This window comes from Sorex fumeus, unplaced genomic scaffold, assembly GCF_029834395.1.
Source record: "Sorex fumeus unplaced genomic scaffold, SorFum_2.1 ptg000063l, whole genome shotgun sequence".
Taxonomy (NCBI): domain Eukaryota; kingdom Metazoa; phylum Chordata; class Mammalia; order Eulipotyphla; family Soricidae; genus Sorex; species Sorex fumeus.
The window spans coordinates 65833827-65849220 of record NW_026606120.1 but is presented as its reverse complement, the minus strand read 5'-3'; positions in this window follow the sequence as shown (position 1 = coordinate 65849220).

Below are 15394 nucleotides of genomic sequence, written 5' to 3'. Positions count from 1 at the left end.
GAGAGAGAGAGAGAGAGAGAGAGAGAGAGAGAGAGAGAGAGAGAGAGAGAGAGAGGTTTTTTTCCCTATAGATATATCAGCACTACAAAAACCAGAAGTGATCTTTTTGCAAGTGTGGAAATAGTACTGTCCCGTCACGATAGCAGATATGGGAATCCCCAGACAAGTCTCTGAGATCCCCTCTCTACTTGGCAAGAGGGAGGGGACTATTTAAACAAGCATAGCGCAGAGTTTTGCCAACAGCAAGCACAGAAGCACTTCTCCTATTGAATTTTGTTTCTGCCTTATGTTTCTTGGCAGCAAGTGTGGTTGTTAACACATCAGAAAGACTGGTGTCTACAAAGAGGAGGAGAAAGGACTGGGGTACTACTCTGTAAATACTTTAAAGTGCTCTAGGGATTGAGGAAAGTGCCTGGAGTGAGTCAGAAAGACTGTTTACCAAACAAAGCTTATATCATCACAACTCATATTTTGCCTAGCTCTAACTATGTGAGCTACATAAAAATGCATTCAACTGTGGCATTCCCCTGCTTCACTGGCTTTAATTAAACTTGTTTTGTGCTTAGGAAATTAGCAAACTCTTTACAGTCGAGAGGAGGGAAAAAAAAACATAGGTTATTCACATGGGTAGATTTTTCCCTTTAACTCACAGGGCTCAAATGTGCTGTCATATTCAGAGACTCTGGTGGCTACAGCACAGTGCCAAAATCTATTAGCAGAGTCTGCTCACCCTGCCCGTGGAATGGAACTGCCACCTAACTCTAGTGCATATGATTGATGGCATCAGAGAGGAAGGTCACTGACTTCAGGCCCTTATCACAGATCTGTCACTCTGTAAAATGGCTACACAGCAACAAGGAAAAAAGGATGGGGCCCCTTGCCTCACCAACAGAGCCAATGGTGTTGGACTTGCTGGGGTTCCTGCAAAATCTACCCCACTTAGTAAGCAAATGACTGGCTGATGTTGGAGGTCTGAGACCATAACAATCTTTCACTTCTTACAAATAAATCAAATTATTTACTGAATTATCAGGTCCCAAAAATTAATCTTCTGGTGGCAGCTGTATGCACCACTTCATTTCAGAGATAAGAGAAATATGGGAATAAAAATGATAGGAAACCCTTCCTAAAGAGATTAAGGTGTGATTTCCTTTCACTTAAAGAGAAAAGACAATACTAGTAAAAACTAAAATGTAGGCATATGACAAAATTTATACCAGAGCAAAAGTACAAAACTACAGAAACGTCCAAAATATTTGGGGCAAAAAAAATTATTTTGTGAGACATATTCAAATGTTAAAGCTATAGGAACTACAAACCGCCCTCAGCCAGCTGAGTAGATTTCCCCAGTCATGGAGAACAATAGCATGTGTGATGAAATTTCAGAGCTTTCAGAAAAGAATACCATCCCTTCATGACTGCGTGGATCCACCTCCTGCTTCTTCCATGAAGATTGTGAGCCTCCTACTTCAATTAAACTCTCTGTGCTGTAGGCATCTCTTCTTGGAATGTTCCAAAGCTTTCTTGTATTTTCTTGTCCTAATTCTGAGAGAATGTTTTCCAAAATTTGTAGACATCTCCTTTTGTAGATCCAGGCCTCATTCTCCATTCATGTGACATCACTGTTGCCAATACTGAGAAATGAGTCAGAGAGTCTTGTGTGAAGTCACTGACCTTAATGATTAATGGTCATAGTTGATACTGGAATTTTATAGAGTAATATTTAGAAGCTGTTCAATGTTTGGGTTCAAGCATTTTTGTTTGAGTTGTCAACGTGTCTTGGCTACTTCTTGGCTTTCATACTATTTGACAAGATAAATGTTAGTTTCCAGTCATCTGGTCTTTGGTTCTAAGCAGGTGTTATAATATATTTACAAATTGGGGCACATATAATGTGAAAAATAACACAGATTCTCTTTCTTCAGAATTCTGGGAAAATATAAACACTCAACATTAAGGGGAGCAAAGTGGGTGAGTTTCTAAGGAAAGTTTTAATAACAAGTCCATGAGAAGTGAATAAAAATGGTACACAAGAGATACTTCAAGGGGCTCTCATTCCAACAAATATGCAGAAACCTTTAAGCAGCATCCCTTTACACCTTCATATGCATAATGAGCATCTATCTTAACTCACAAGCTAAATATTACTTGATAACTTGGCAGTATCTGACCAGTTAGGACAAATATTGACTCAACTGAGTCAGTAATAGAGTCCTATGTAGTACGTTATATAATTCCAACTTTTCCTCCTTTTGTGGTCTTTTCCTCCAAGCTGTTGTGGATTTTAAACATTTCTCATAGGAAAAATATTCCCAATTTGTTTACTGCCTGTCTGATGACTTTCCCGTATGTATTCAAATATTATTTTTCGAGATCCCAGAAATGGTATAAGAAAAGTAAAAGAAAAATAATAGTAAAAGAAAAGTGCTTGCCTTGCACACAGCCAATCTGGATTCGATCCTCATAAGATCCCCTGAGCACTGTTGTTACAGTTGTAATCAAATCATTTTGCCCAAGTCTACTGAAATTTGTTAGGTAGGGTCAAATAAAAATGGCAAGAAACAAGTGTATATGGGATTATTCTGCTTAATACTTTGGTAGTATCATGAAGTGTCCTTTTTTATCTTGCCTCTTTCTTCTTAATCCTTTATAGGGTTCAGGTATGAATCCCACAATAGTCACAATTACAAAAGAAAGAGGATTTTAAAAATGAGATCGTTTGCAAAATAAATGTATCCTTCTCTAGTTATCTTAAATAAATATGTAAGAGGTTTTTTTGTCGAGAGTAGGGAGCTAAGTGCATGATGCCCAACAGGAGAATACATTAGTGAGGATGGTCAAGCTGATACCATGATAGAGTTTTGAAGAGGTGAAGACATTGAAAGTTTGTGCACAAAACCTTGAAAAGACAAAGTAGAAAAAAAGGAAAGCTTGAATTCAAAGTTAGGTATGTGATAAAGAAGCAGAGAGTGACAATACATCACAAAAGCAGTCAGAAGGCAATCAACTTTTAAAGCATTTTTGCTGTGCTGCGGGGAAATTTTCCAAGATCTAGATGTGGGCGCTTCATTGGGAAAGTGATAGGTATCTGACCCCACTTGCACAGGACTGACCTAGTCTTTATTCATGTGATGACTCAAATATTGCACATAAATTCATTGGTTTTTCACCATTCCAAGATCGAATGCTAGCTTGAATGACCAGAAAGGATGAAGAATGCTTTCTAACCTTTTTTCTCATATTTAATCCAATTAGTCTCCAAATTCTCATTTGTTTTAGACTGGTGTTCAGTTTGTGGCCACTTTATTCATTTTTGTAACTTTAAAAAAGAATTTGAAATTGTATAAAAAGGCCAGGTGCATTAGAATTTTGCACCACAAGTACATCAACTAATTTAGTTATTTTTCTTCAAAACTGATTGGTAATATGAGTTGAATAATCTTTATAAAACAATCCCATTGACTATTTTACCCTTCAAGAGTTGTCAGTGATTTTTCACAAAACTTCATAGTTTTTCTTAAGGTGGTTAATATTGGCATTTTTGCACTGTTGGTGATGGATTATACTATGATTAGAAAAACTTAGAGAAATTAATGAAAATGCATGCAAGTAGATATGGCATGACTTATAAAGGTGAAGTATGCCCTTGGTGACTGAAGGAATGTTATGGTTTAGTTTTATTATTTATTTTAACTTACACTCTGCTGGAGCAAAAACAAAGTGGATAGGGCGTTTGCCTTGCATGCGGCCAACCCGGTTTTGATTCTCCATCCCTCCCGGAGAGCCCAGCAAGCTACTGAGAGTATCCCTCCCGCATGGCAGAGCCTGGCAAACTCCCCGTGGCGAATTTGATATGCCAAAAACAGTAACAACAAGTCTAACAATGGAGACGTTACTGGTGCCACATCAAGCAAATAGATGAACAATGGGTACAGTGCTAAATTGCATTCAGATATCCACATTTTAAAAAATATAAGGATGGAAGCTCCTTAAATACAACTCTATAAAACACGGGGTGGGGGGAGGGTGGTGGGGGGGATGAAGGAATGTGTATGTTCCTCAGTTTTATTTTCCTGTCTTCTACTACCACTACAACGTTGATGGACTCTTGATGTTTTTTTCATATTCCTATCAAGGTCTGTAGATTCTCCTGTAATTTCTTCTCTCAAGAAATTACAGAATTTATTGTCATTTCTAATGGGTCCTTTTGAATGAAGGGTCCACTCTTCTCTTCATCTCCAAAAAGCTCAAGACTCATAGGAATATGTTTCTCATGCTTTTAGCTGTTTCAGAGTAGGGAAATCTTTTCTTATTTTGATTATCTCTTAAAAACTCATTACCAGCCTTGCCCCTAATTTTCCCCTGCAACATTCTCCCTCAGAGATTTTACACCTTTGAATATCCAAAGGGTGCATGGGTGATGGCCTATCTTGTATAACTGATTCCTGCAGACAAAATGCATGGACCTGTCTATGAAAGGGAGTTAAATCTTATGCTACTTTAGTACCAATGAAGTCCAGGCAATGGTTTATTGGATATCATAGTTGTCGGTCTGAAATTTAAATCAAATAGATAGACAACATATTTTTTTAAATGTAGGTGTAGCAGATAATTTAAGACTATGAAGTTACTCTTTAATATCACCCGAAAAGAGAATTAACCCCAACAAATATTTATCCTAGTAGTTGGGTCTTACCAAAAAAAAAAAAAAAACCTGGGAGAATTGCAACCCCTAAGGTCAAATATTTCCTAATGGAAGAGATGTTAACAAGTTATCTTAGACACTCCACTGCTGTAAAATTTAATGGACTTTCTAGATGGGTTCATCTCTCTAAGAGAGCAATCAGACTCTATCACAGAGTGAATCAAACTGTATCTGTGACCCCACCAAGGATTTAAGACTACTCTTTAAGAAAACCCAATACCAATGCTAAGTTATATTTCTGTTAAGATTTAACATTTTATAGATGGCCAGTAAAAGTAAAAACAAAGTTTCTATTTTTAGCAGACAAAACAGATAAAAAAATAAACAAAAATTTATGCCATGGCAATTATTTTCTTGTTTCCTCAAACATTCTGGTCTCTTTGAGCCAGTGAAAGCTTTACTCCTACAGGGCCTCATATTCACAAAAGCAAGGGTTTCAGAATCACACCTGCACCCAAGTACAGCTGTAAAAATATTATGTCTCCTCTTAGTAATTCAACCTGTAAATCACCCACTAAATGCTTTGAACTATTGTGACTTTCTGAGTACTTGGATGGATGGTGGAGGACTAGGTGAATAAGCCACACTGGTCTCCAGGTAGAAGGTAAAGGAAGAAAAGATAACCAGTTGATATTAATGGTAGGAAACTGGTAGGGAATACTTTAACATCAATCAGCAAGCTATCTAATACATCTGTGAAGACTGGAAAAGAAAATGATATGTAAAATGAAACGAAACTTATCTGTGGGTTCTAGAAAACATGTCTGTAGAAACACCTATGTGCAAGTAATTCTGATGTTCTAGCTGTACATTGGTAAAAAAAAAAAATCAGATCTCCATCATAGAGTTTATCTATGGGGAGGAGAGGGGTGCTACAAACATAAACAAATAGAATAATCAAAAATAACAGACCTGAGTGTTATGGGGAAAAGTACTGAAGAATCACTTGATCACCTGATATTCCATTACTCATTGATATGCTTCAGCGGATGCCAGTAATGTCTCCATTTGTCCATGTCACCTGCTAGTGCAATCCAATGGTGTCTGCTCAATCCAGGAACACGAAGAGCCTCAAAGCGATTGGTCAGGGTTTTAAAAAAGAAGTCTGACCATCTCGTAGGTAGGCGGCCACGTGATCTTTTGTGGTCCCAGGGAATCCAGTCAGTAATGGCTCTAGTCCAGCAGTCGTCTCCTAATTGCATCACGTGTCCAGCCCATCTGATTTTCAATACCTTGGCAAATGGGACAGCATCCCCGATTTTTTATCATTGATGGAGGTTGGAACTCAGAATTCTTGCTCTCATTTGAGTGAAGCATGATACTCCAAGCATAGCTCTTACGATTCCTCTTTGGGAGAGCCGAATAGCATTCTTATTCTGTTTTCGTAGGGCCGAGGTCTCTGAGGGGTATATTAATGCAGGAAGAACAGTGGAATCAAAGAGATGTGCCCAGAGCCGGAAGTTCTTCATCCTCTTAGCTATTTTTTCGATGCTCTTGAATGCGTTCCAAGCCACTCTCTTCTTCCTGCACAACTCAGGTGCCAGGTCATTTGTCATGTTGACTTCTCGACCTAGGTACACAAAACTGTTGCATTCAGAGATGTTCGTTCCATTGAGAGTGACTGGGATGTCAGGAATGAGACTGTTTCTCATGAACATTGACTTCATGAGATTCAGCTGTAGTCCAAGTTTTCCACACTCATGGTTGAAGCTGGCCAGCATTTGTGCTGCTTGGCTAATGTTTGGGCTGGAGTGATAGCACAGCAGCAGGGTGTTTGCCTTGCATGCAGCCAATATGGCCAACCCGAGTTCGATTCCTCTGCCCCTCTCGGAGAGCCCGGCAAGCTACTGAGAGTATCTCGCCCACACGGCAGAGCCTGGCAAGCTACCCGTGATGTGTTCAATATGCCAAACACAGTAACATCAAGTCTCACAATGGAGATGTTAATGGGCCCTCTCGAGCAAATCGATGGACAACAGGAGGACTGTGACCATGACCGTGACCATGGCTAATGTTTGATGTTATTAAAACAATGTCATCAGTGAAGTAGAGGTGGTGTAGTTGCCGACTGTCTATCTTCACTCCCATTTCTTCCCATTCCAGTCGTCACATGACGTACTCAAGGGTGGCACTGAAGAGTTTTGGTGAAATGGTGTCACCCTGCTGAATCCCTCTTTTAACATGGATGATTACTTCTTTGTAGAATGGTGAGATCCTAGTAGTGAATCCTTAATACAGCTCATGGAGGTTCCTGATGTACTGAGTTTGAACGTCCTATTTGACTAGGGCTTTAATGACCGCTTCCATCTCAACATAATCAAACGCCTTCTTTAAATCAATGAATGTTAGACAGAGCAGCATCTTGAACTCCCGAGAAACCTCAACGAGCTTGGTTATCGTGTGGATATGGTCGATGGTGCTGAATCCTTTGAGGAACCCAGCTTGCTCGCATGGTTGTCCTTCATCTAGTGTTCTGCCAATCCTATTCAGGATGATTCGAGTGAACAGCTTGTAGATGACAGACAACGGCAGATCTGGTGATAGTTGCCATGTCGTGGATGTCTCACTTCTTGTACAGTAGTATAGTCCTTCTGTTTTTCCATGGGAAGGAACCTTGCATTCAGACAGGTAGTGTGTGAAGAGCCGAGAAAGTGTATTAATGAGTACTGACGACAGGTTCTTCAGGTGTTCAGGTCTGACCTTGTCTGGGCTGGGTGATCTTTGCTTCTTTACCAACAAAATGGTGGGTCGGATTTCGAAAGGGAGAACATTGGGAATGTCATATTCATTCTGCAGAATTTGGTATGTGGGCAGGTGGACGAGGTTATCAAAGATATCCGAGTAGAAGTCATGGATAATCTCCATTGCCCTTCTGGAAGATGTGATAGATCCATCAGGATGTAGGAGGGCAGTAATCTTTGTCTTGTAGTTGATGAAGAACAGGCAGGCATTGCAAATGCTTTTCCCAGCTTCTGCTGCGTCTGCCAACACTGTTGCTCTTCTCTCTTTGAGGTGTCATTTATGGCTTCCCTGCACTGCTTTGTGAACTCGGACATTCACTTTCAGTTGCCTGAGGCTTGTGCCAAGCTGCGTTGGTGAATGAGCTCAAGAGTTTTTGAAGAGAGGGGTCTGTTTTTGGCTATCTCTTGGCATTATTTGCACAATCATGGAGGTGCTGAACCAGTCGATCGTATTCTTTGTCTATGTTGTCAATGATGGCATCTTCCCATGTTGCTGAAATAGTGCCAAAGAGCTACCAGTTGCTGGTCATTCTGGGAGTTCTCTGCTTAAACTTTGCAGCCTTTTCTCCCCACTCCATGAAGTAGAATTTTGCATGAAGGAGACGGTGGTCCAATCCCATTTGAAATTTTTGGACAACAATGACATCGGTCAGGCAAAACCATCGACTGAATCTGATGTGGTCAATTTCATTGTATAACCGTCCACTGTTTGACTCCCATGCCTTCTGGAACTGTGAGTTACCATGGATGGTCTTCGTCATCATGATGAACTCAGAGAGCCTCTCACCCTGTTCGTTCCATTCTAGGCCATGGGTCTTAATCTGGAGTTCTTCAGTTGATCTTCTTGGTCTTATCTTTGCATTAAAATCACTGACAATGATCTTGAAGAAGGCGTGCTCTTCTTTATGGAACTTCTCCAGCTCCCTGTAGAACTTCTCAAATTCTCCTTCATCATAATTGGATGTTGGTGCATAGACAATAAAGATAGAAACTGCTGGCAGTGAGCCACATATATTCAAGTGTAATTGTCCAATTTGAGTTGTTAGGCATCCTAATGAATCAATGCTCATGGCCAAGTTCGTGTTGACAAGGACACCAACACCACTGACTCCTCTTTTGTCACATGTTCTGAGGAACAGTTCTCCAGTGTTGAAAAATGTGTGATATGATTGATGCCTCTTGTCTCGGTCAGATCAATGATGTCATACTTGATTTTCACACTTGTACTATCAGGTCCTCGATGGGTGCATCTGATGCCAGCCTCTGTGTATTGAAAGTACAGACAGTCATTTTTGTCCTTCTTTGTTTGGGCAGCCTAGTGCGACCTTGAGACTTTATCAGCTTCTCCTTCCTCATCCTTCTTAACGCTGCTGTATTGGTGGCTCTTTCAGGGTCAGAGGAATGATACCCATTGTATTTACTGATTTTGGCATATGGAATATGCCACAGATAGCTTGCCAGGCTCGCAGTGCGAGTGGGATATTTTCGGTAGCTCACCAGGCTCTCCGAAAGGGATAGAGGCTTTTTGGGTGGCCTCTAATTACTCTTGCAGGTGTTCCCATGGTTCAAACCATATTTGAACCCTATTTAATATGGTGTGGTAATCTTGGAAGATGAGAGTATTAAGTGTCTTATGGATGTGTCGCATGTTCCAGAAAGGAACATGGCGGCGGCTGGGTAGTGGAGGTAGTGGAGGTAGTGGAGATCTGCAGATGAGGTATTTTTTTGGTATGGGTAGGGTGGGTCTTCCTTGTGTAATCCATAGGTGGCCGGAGGTTGGTGGAAGCAGACAAGGCAGGGTAGGGCGGGGCTTCTGGTTTTATATCCTTGGTCTCTGGAGATTGGTGGGAGCAGGCATAGGATCTCTGTTCCCGGGTCCCATTGAACCTGAAGTCCAAGGTCCCAGAGTTCTGCTTTCCTGGTTCTGTGGGTCTTCACTCGTGCTTCACTCAAGCATCTGGAAAGCATCCTGGAGCGTGGCAGCAGTTGGGTAGTGGAGTTAGTTGAGGGAAGAACAGAGTCTACATATAGCAGTGTTGAGAGCATTCTAAATAGTGTTCAGTGGGAAAACTCACAGAAGTGACTTTGATCAAACATGAAAGAATTCCTCAAGACAGGAAAACAAAACTTGGGCAAAAACCAACAGTGGTTAATATTCTATATTACTTTAATATTTCTACCAGTGTGATTAGTTCCTTATGAGCCAAAGAGTGCTAAATGAGTACTTTGTAGGCAGGAGGCCTGGGCTTAATTCTCAGCATTGCATTCTCCCCATTGCATTCTCAGCATTGCATTAGAAATAGCACCCATTGCATTCTCGCGATTGGGGACCACATCTAGTGGTGCTCCTGGTCAGGTTGGCATTCAGACCTTTCCTTCGGTTTTAATTAGGTCCAGTTTCACTACAAGAATCATGTCCTTAGACGTCTCTTGAGCCTTTCCTTCTTCTCTTGAGCCTCTCCTGAGCACCACTAGATGTGGTCGCCAAACCCAAAAACAAGGTGAAAAAACTTGTTCCTTATGGATGCAGCAGAGAGTTTGGGGGAGGGAGAGTAGGAAGGTGTTAAAAACTGATAGGTCTAGAAAAGTGTAAAATTAACACAGTACTGCATTAAGGGAATGATATTATACTTTAAGTGGAACTCTGCACCAGGCTGTTTTCACTTGGGGCATCACAGGGGTGTGTATGAGAGCCCTCCCCACCCCAAGGGTCCCAGTGCCATGCTCCAAGATGATTTCCACAGCTCAGGCTGAGCCTCACATATGAGTGAACATATTCCTGGACCACATGGTCATGACATCATAAGACACTTCTTACCTATTTTCCATAATTACCACATCATATTTTGATGGGGTTCAGACAGTAGGCAACAAACCATAGAAGGAAATATGGGTGTGTGTGTGTGTGTGTGTGTGTGTGTGTGTGTGTGTGTGTGTGTGTATGTCTCTCAGAGAGCCCGGCAAGCTACTGAGAGTATCTCGCCTGCTTGGCAGAGCCTGGCAAGCTACCCGTAGCATATTTGATATGCCAAAAATAGTAACAATAAAGGGTCTCATTCTCCTGAAAAGAGCCTACAGTACAGCAGTGTTGGGAAAGACAAGTAAGGAGAGGCGGCTAAAATCTCAGGGCTGGGACAAATGGAGACTTTACTGGTGCCCGCTTGAGTAAGTCAGTGAACAATGAGATGCCAGTGATACAGTGATACTTTAAATGTCTACCCTGAAGCAATAGTAAAGAAAATACTACGTTATAAAAGAAATTATATAAGATTATTGTTACCATTTGTGTGAATTTGGTCAAGTTAATCCAACCTTTCCAACATCATCATTTGCCAAATCCTATCACTTTTAAGTCAGTCTTGAGAAATGCATGCAAGAAATGAGATAAAGGTGTCCCATCTTTTCAAATGTTTAAATTAGGCCACTGCATTTTTAGGGTTCCTCACCTGTTTTTGCTAAAGAAATTTGAAAGGAATTTTACCAAATCTTGTAACCAAATAAATCTTGTAACCAAATAAATTAAAACTAAATTGATGGGATGGTATAAGAGGGGGAGGGGAAATAATAGTCCTAAAAAGTAGAAATAGCACTAAGCATCTATTTTCCAGGAACTTTATATATAGGAAACAGCAGGGAGTGGTCAGAGTGGGTCCACGGAGCCTTCTTCCCATGACAACGTGTACCCAGCATCAAGCTGCGAATAAGTTGAAACACCATTTGCAAGCACCGGTTGGTTGTCTTAGTGTATTCTGTGCATTCATGAATAAGATGTGCCCAAAAGTACAGGAAAGGCTCAAGAGGAGGACATGATTCTCGTAGTGAAACTGGACCTAATTACAACAGAAGGAAAGGTCTGAATGACAAGTTGACTAGCCAGTGGATGAGAAGCACTTGAGTGAGACTTTTAATTTTTTTTTCTACAATTGTGCTGCAATGATTGCAGAAAAACAAGGTGGTGATTTTTGGAAGGACATGTAGATTAAAGGCAGATTTATAGGATGTTTTCAGGGACTTCAAAGAACCAACTTAAGAAAAAATGCAGGAGGCTGAGCAGCCAAAGGTGCTGTTGTACACCTCTGCCTCATCAGCTGATGCAGAACTCCCATCTTCCACAGAAAGTCTCCTGAGACAGAAGACCATGTCCAGTCAGTGATGGAGGCAAGTGATGGAGGCAGAGGATTAAGAGAACTTGCTCTGGGGTCTGGAACAATAGCACAGCAGGGAGGGTGTTCGCCTTGCCCACCAGGGTTCAATTCCCAGCATTTCATATGGTTCCCTGAGCACTGCCAGGGGTAATTCCTGAGTACAGAGCCAGGAGTAACCCCTGTGCATCACCTGGTGTGACCCAAAAAGAAAAAAAAAGAGAAAAGTTGCTTGATGACCCTCTTCCTCAACCCTGCACTTGGCTTTCCCAGGATGTAGCCTAACACCCCATCACATAGCCCCTCCACCTCCCAGTGTGCTGCTGGCTGCTAGACTCTGTTAAGCACAGATTCTTTGCACACTGCAGTTTCTACTTCCTGTATTTTCACTTCCCTTCTCATTCCTGCTCTTACTTGATGGTGGAGTTATCTTGGGTCTTAAGTGTTATTTGGTATTTTTTTTTCCTGGGACTTAGAATGCTATAAGTATTTTCCATATTAATTAGTAATTGCATCTTTGATTTAGACCATTTCTGCATATGAAAGTTTTTATATGAATTTCCTTTTTTGTATTGCAGAGGAAACTCATACATAAGCATTATAAAAATGTAAGAAATCCTTATTGTTTTGTACATGTGATATTATTTACCGTAGAAAAGAATAAATGTAGTTTGGTGGGTGTTTATCTGCATATTTCAGAAGACTTATAACTCTCTGAGAGTTCCCAAGTGTGTGTGTGTGTCTGTGTGTTTGTGTGTGTGTGCGTGCATGTGTGTGTGCATGTACACAATTGTGTGTGTAAAACAAAGGAGGGATGATTTTTTATTTTAAGAAAGAAAAAAAATCAGTTGTCATGGAACTATATATTCCTACAAAGAGAAAACAAAACAGTCCTGAGACTCTAAATTTAGCACAAATTTGGAAGAATTATTTCCAGAAGAATGTTCTGGATATCAAATACATTTCTAATGTTGAGGAAGACTTCAAAAGTTTCTTAGTTTTATTTGTTTATTTCCATTTTACCAGACCTAAAGAAACATCCTTTGACATGGCAGCACTGTAGCACTGTCCTCCCATTGTTCATCAATTTGCTCGAGCAGGCCAGTAACATCTCCATTGTGAGACTTGTTGTTACTGTGTTTGACGTATCAAATACATCATGGGTAGCTTGCCAGGCTTTGCTGTGCTGGCAAGATACTCTAGGTAGCTTGCTGGGTTCTCCAAGAGGGGAAGAGGAATCGAACCCGGGTCATCCAGGCCAGCTGTGTCGTGCAAAACAAATGCACTACCTCCTGTACTATCGCTCCAGCCCTTTGACATGGTATTAATTGTAAAATGACCAGGGTCCAATATGTTTCTATTTTCTATGTATGTTAAGCTTATTTCGGGAATATCCAATGACTTTTTTAAAAAAATAATGGACATATTTGAAATATATTGTATTTCACCAAGCAGTACTCTTACTCAATTATAATTACTAGAGAGAGAAGAAGAAAGAAGAAGAAGAAGAAGAAGAAGAAGAAGAAGAAGAAGAAGAAGAAGAAGAAGAAGAAGAAGAAGAAGAAGAAAGATGCTGTGCTCTTAAGCTTGGGGAATCTTTATAAAATAGGTTTACTTTTTAAATATTATACTGGAGCCTGAGAAATATTACAACAGTTAAGGTGTTTGCCTTGTGCTCCCTGAATTTTTTTTCCCAAAACAACTACACAGTTTCTAAGTGAATAAATTGAGGGACTTAAGAATTTCAGAGACAGAAAATTTGTTAAATATTTATTAAGCATTCCCAAGACAGTAAAGGTAATCCCAGACTCTAAGGTATTTTGCTGGGGAAACATAATTTAGACTCATATTTAGAAAGCATACTGATGTACAAGGCACAAATTACTGTTTATTAAATACTGAGTATATGCTCAGTTCCATTAAATAACAAATATCCTAAATTTAATTATGGTTATCTATATGTAATTATATACTTTATACTTAAAGTATATAATTAAATATAGCCATAATTGGGGCTGGAGCTATAGCACAGCGAGTAGGGCGTTTGCCTTGCATGTGGTCGACCTGGGTTTTATTCCTCCATCCTTCTTGAAGAGCCAAGCAAGCAGAGTCTGGCAAGCTCCCCACGGCGTATTCAATATGCCAAAAACAGTAACAAGTCTCACAATGGAGATGTTACTGGTGCCCGCTTGAGCAAATCGATGAACAATGGGAGGATAGTGCTAGAGTGCTAGTTTATACTTAAATATACTTAATTATTTAATGCTAACTGTTTCTTCTACATTTGTACTTCTATAAAATGTTAAAATTTAACTATACTTTATGTATGCATCATCAAATTATATAATTTACTCCTCATATTAAAACCATGAGACAAATAGTATCCAAATTTTAAAGGAGAAGAAATTCAGGCTCAGAGAATTTAAGTTGCTCTCAGGTTCACAGAGCTATATATGTAACACAGTTGAGAGTACATCTCAGATCTGTTATCTCTAAGGATATGATCTAAGCCACAAGGCTGAATAGCATCTCATTAATAAAAATATAAGACATTCTGACTGATGAATTTGAGGTGCTGTGTTCATGAAGGAAGGAAAGATCGTATCTGACATTCTGTGGCTTTACACTACAGGAGAAAATCCTGAGTAGGGGAGAGATGGTACAAGTGACAATGTGACTGACACCCAGTTTTATCCCCCAAATCATGTGCCCCTCCCCTACAGACATTATTTGATGTAAACTTAAAGGACACTGAACATAGCCACAGGTAACCCTCCTGGTGGTCCTTAGCACTGAAGGACCTGAGCAGCACTGCATCCTCAGTCCTAGTACTGAGATGCCATCCCAGTTGACTAAGGCTCACTGTGTGTTTTTGCTGCCCTTGCCCTCCAAGGTTACTTAGTATAGCCTGAGAACCCCTGTTTCCTACCTCCCCACCCCAATTAAAAAAACATATTTTCAGAATGGGGCTAGCCATTTACTATGATATTTTTCTTTTTCTTATTGTATTTCCTTTGGTTTGGGGCTCACATTCAGCAGAACTGAGGCGTCTATTCCTGGTCCAGTGCTCAAGGGGCCATGCAGTGCTGTGGACCAAACTCAGAGCTTCTGGCACACAGCATGCACTTCAAAACAACATGTTTTGTTGTTACTGTTGGTTTCTAGTGGGCCTCTTCTAGTGCTGCTCATGGTTTACTCCTGGTTCTGTGCCCAGGGATACTCCCTCTGGTGCTTGGAGGAATACATGTGGTGCTAGATTTTGAACCAGTGACACCCAGACTAAGGCAAGTGCCTTCGTACATGTACTAGCATTCTGACCAGAGTTTATACTTTTTTATAATAATTTGAATTTTGAATTAGTACTCTTGTTCATTTTCCTAATGCATTGGTGCTTAAAAAAATCCCAACATATATGTACATTATTATTTTTAGAGTAATTAATAGACAGATTCTGCTCTGTCAAGCATTCATCAATTTAAAGAAAGCCTTAGATTCTGTTGAGACTGAAGCAGTCATCAAAACCCTAGCCAAACAGAGCATTCAAACTCAGTATATCAGCATCCTCCATGAGCTGTATTACGGATTCTCCATCAGTATCTCATGATTCTACAAGGAAGAGATCATCGATGTAAAGAGAGAGGTTCAGCAGGGTGATATCATTTCACCAAAACTCTTCAGTGCCATCTTCAAGAACATCATGCAATAAACCACAACACCCAAAAGGAGAGAGAGAACAGAGGGAAATGCCCTGCCACAGAGACAGGGTGGGATGGGGAGGATGGGGGGTGGGAGGGATACCAGGATCC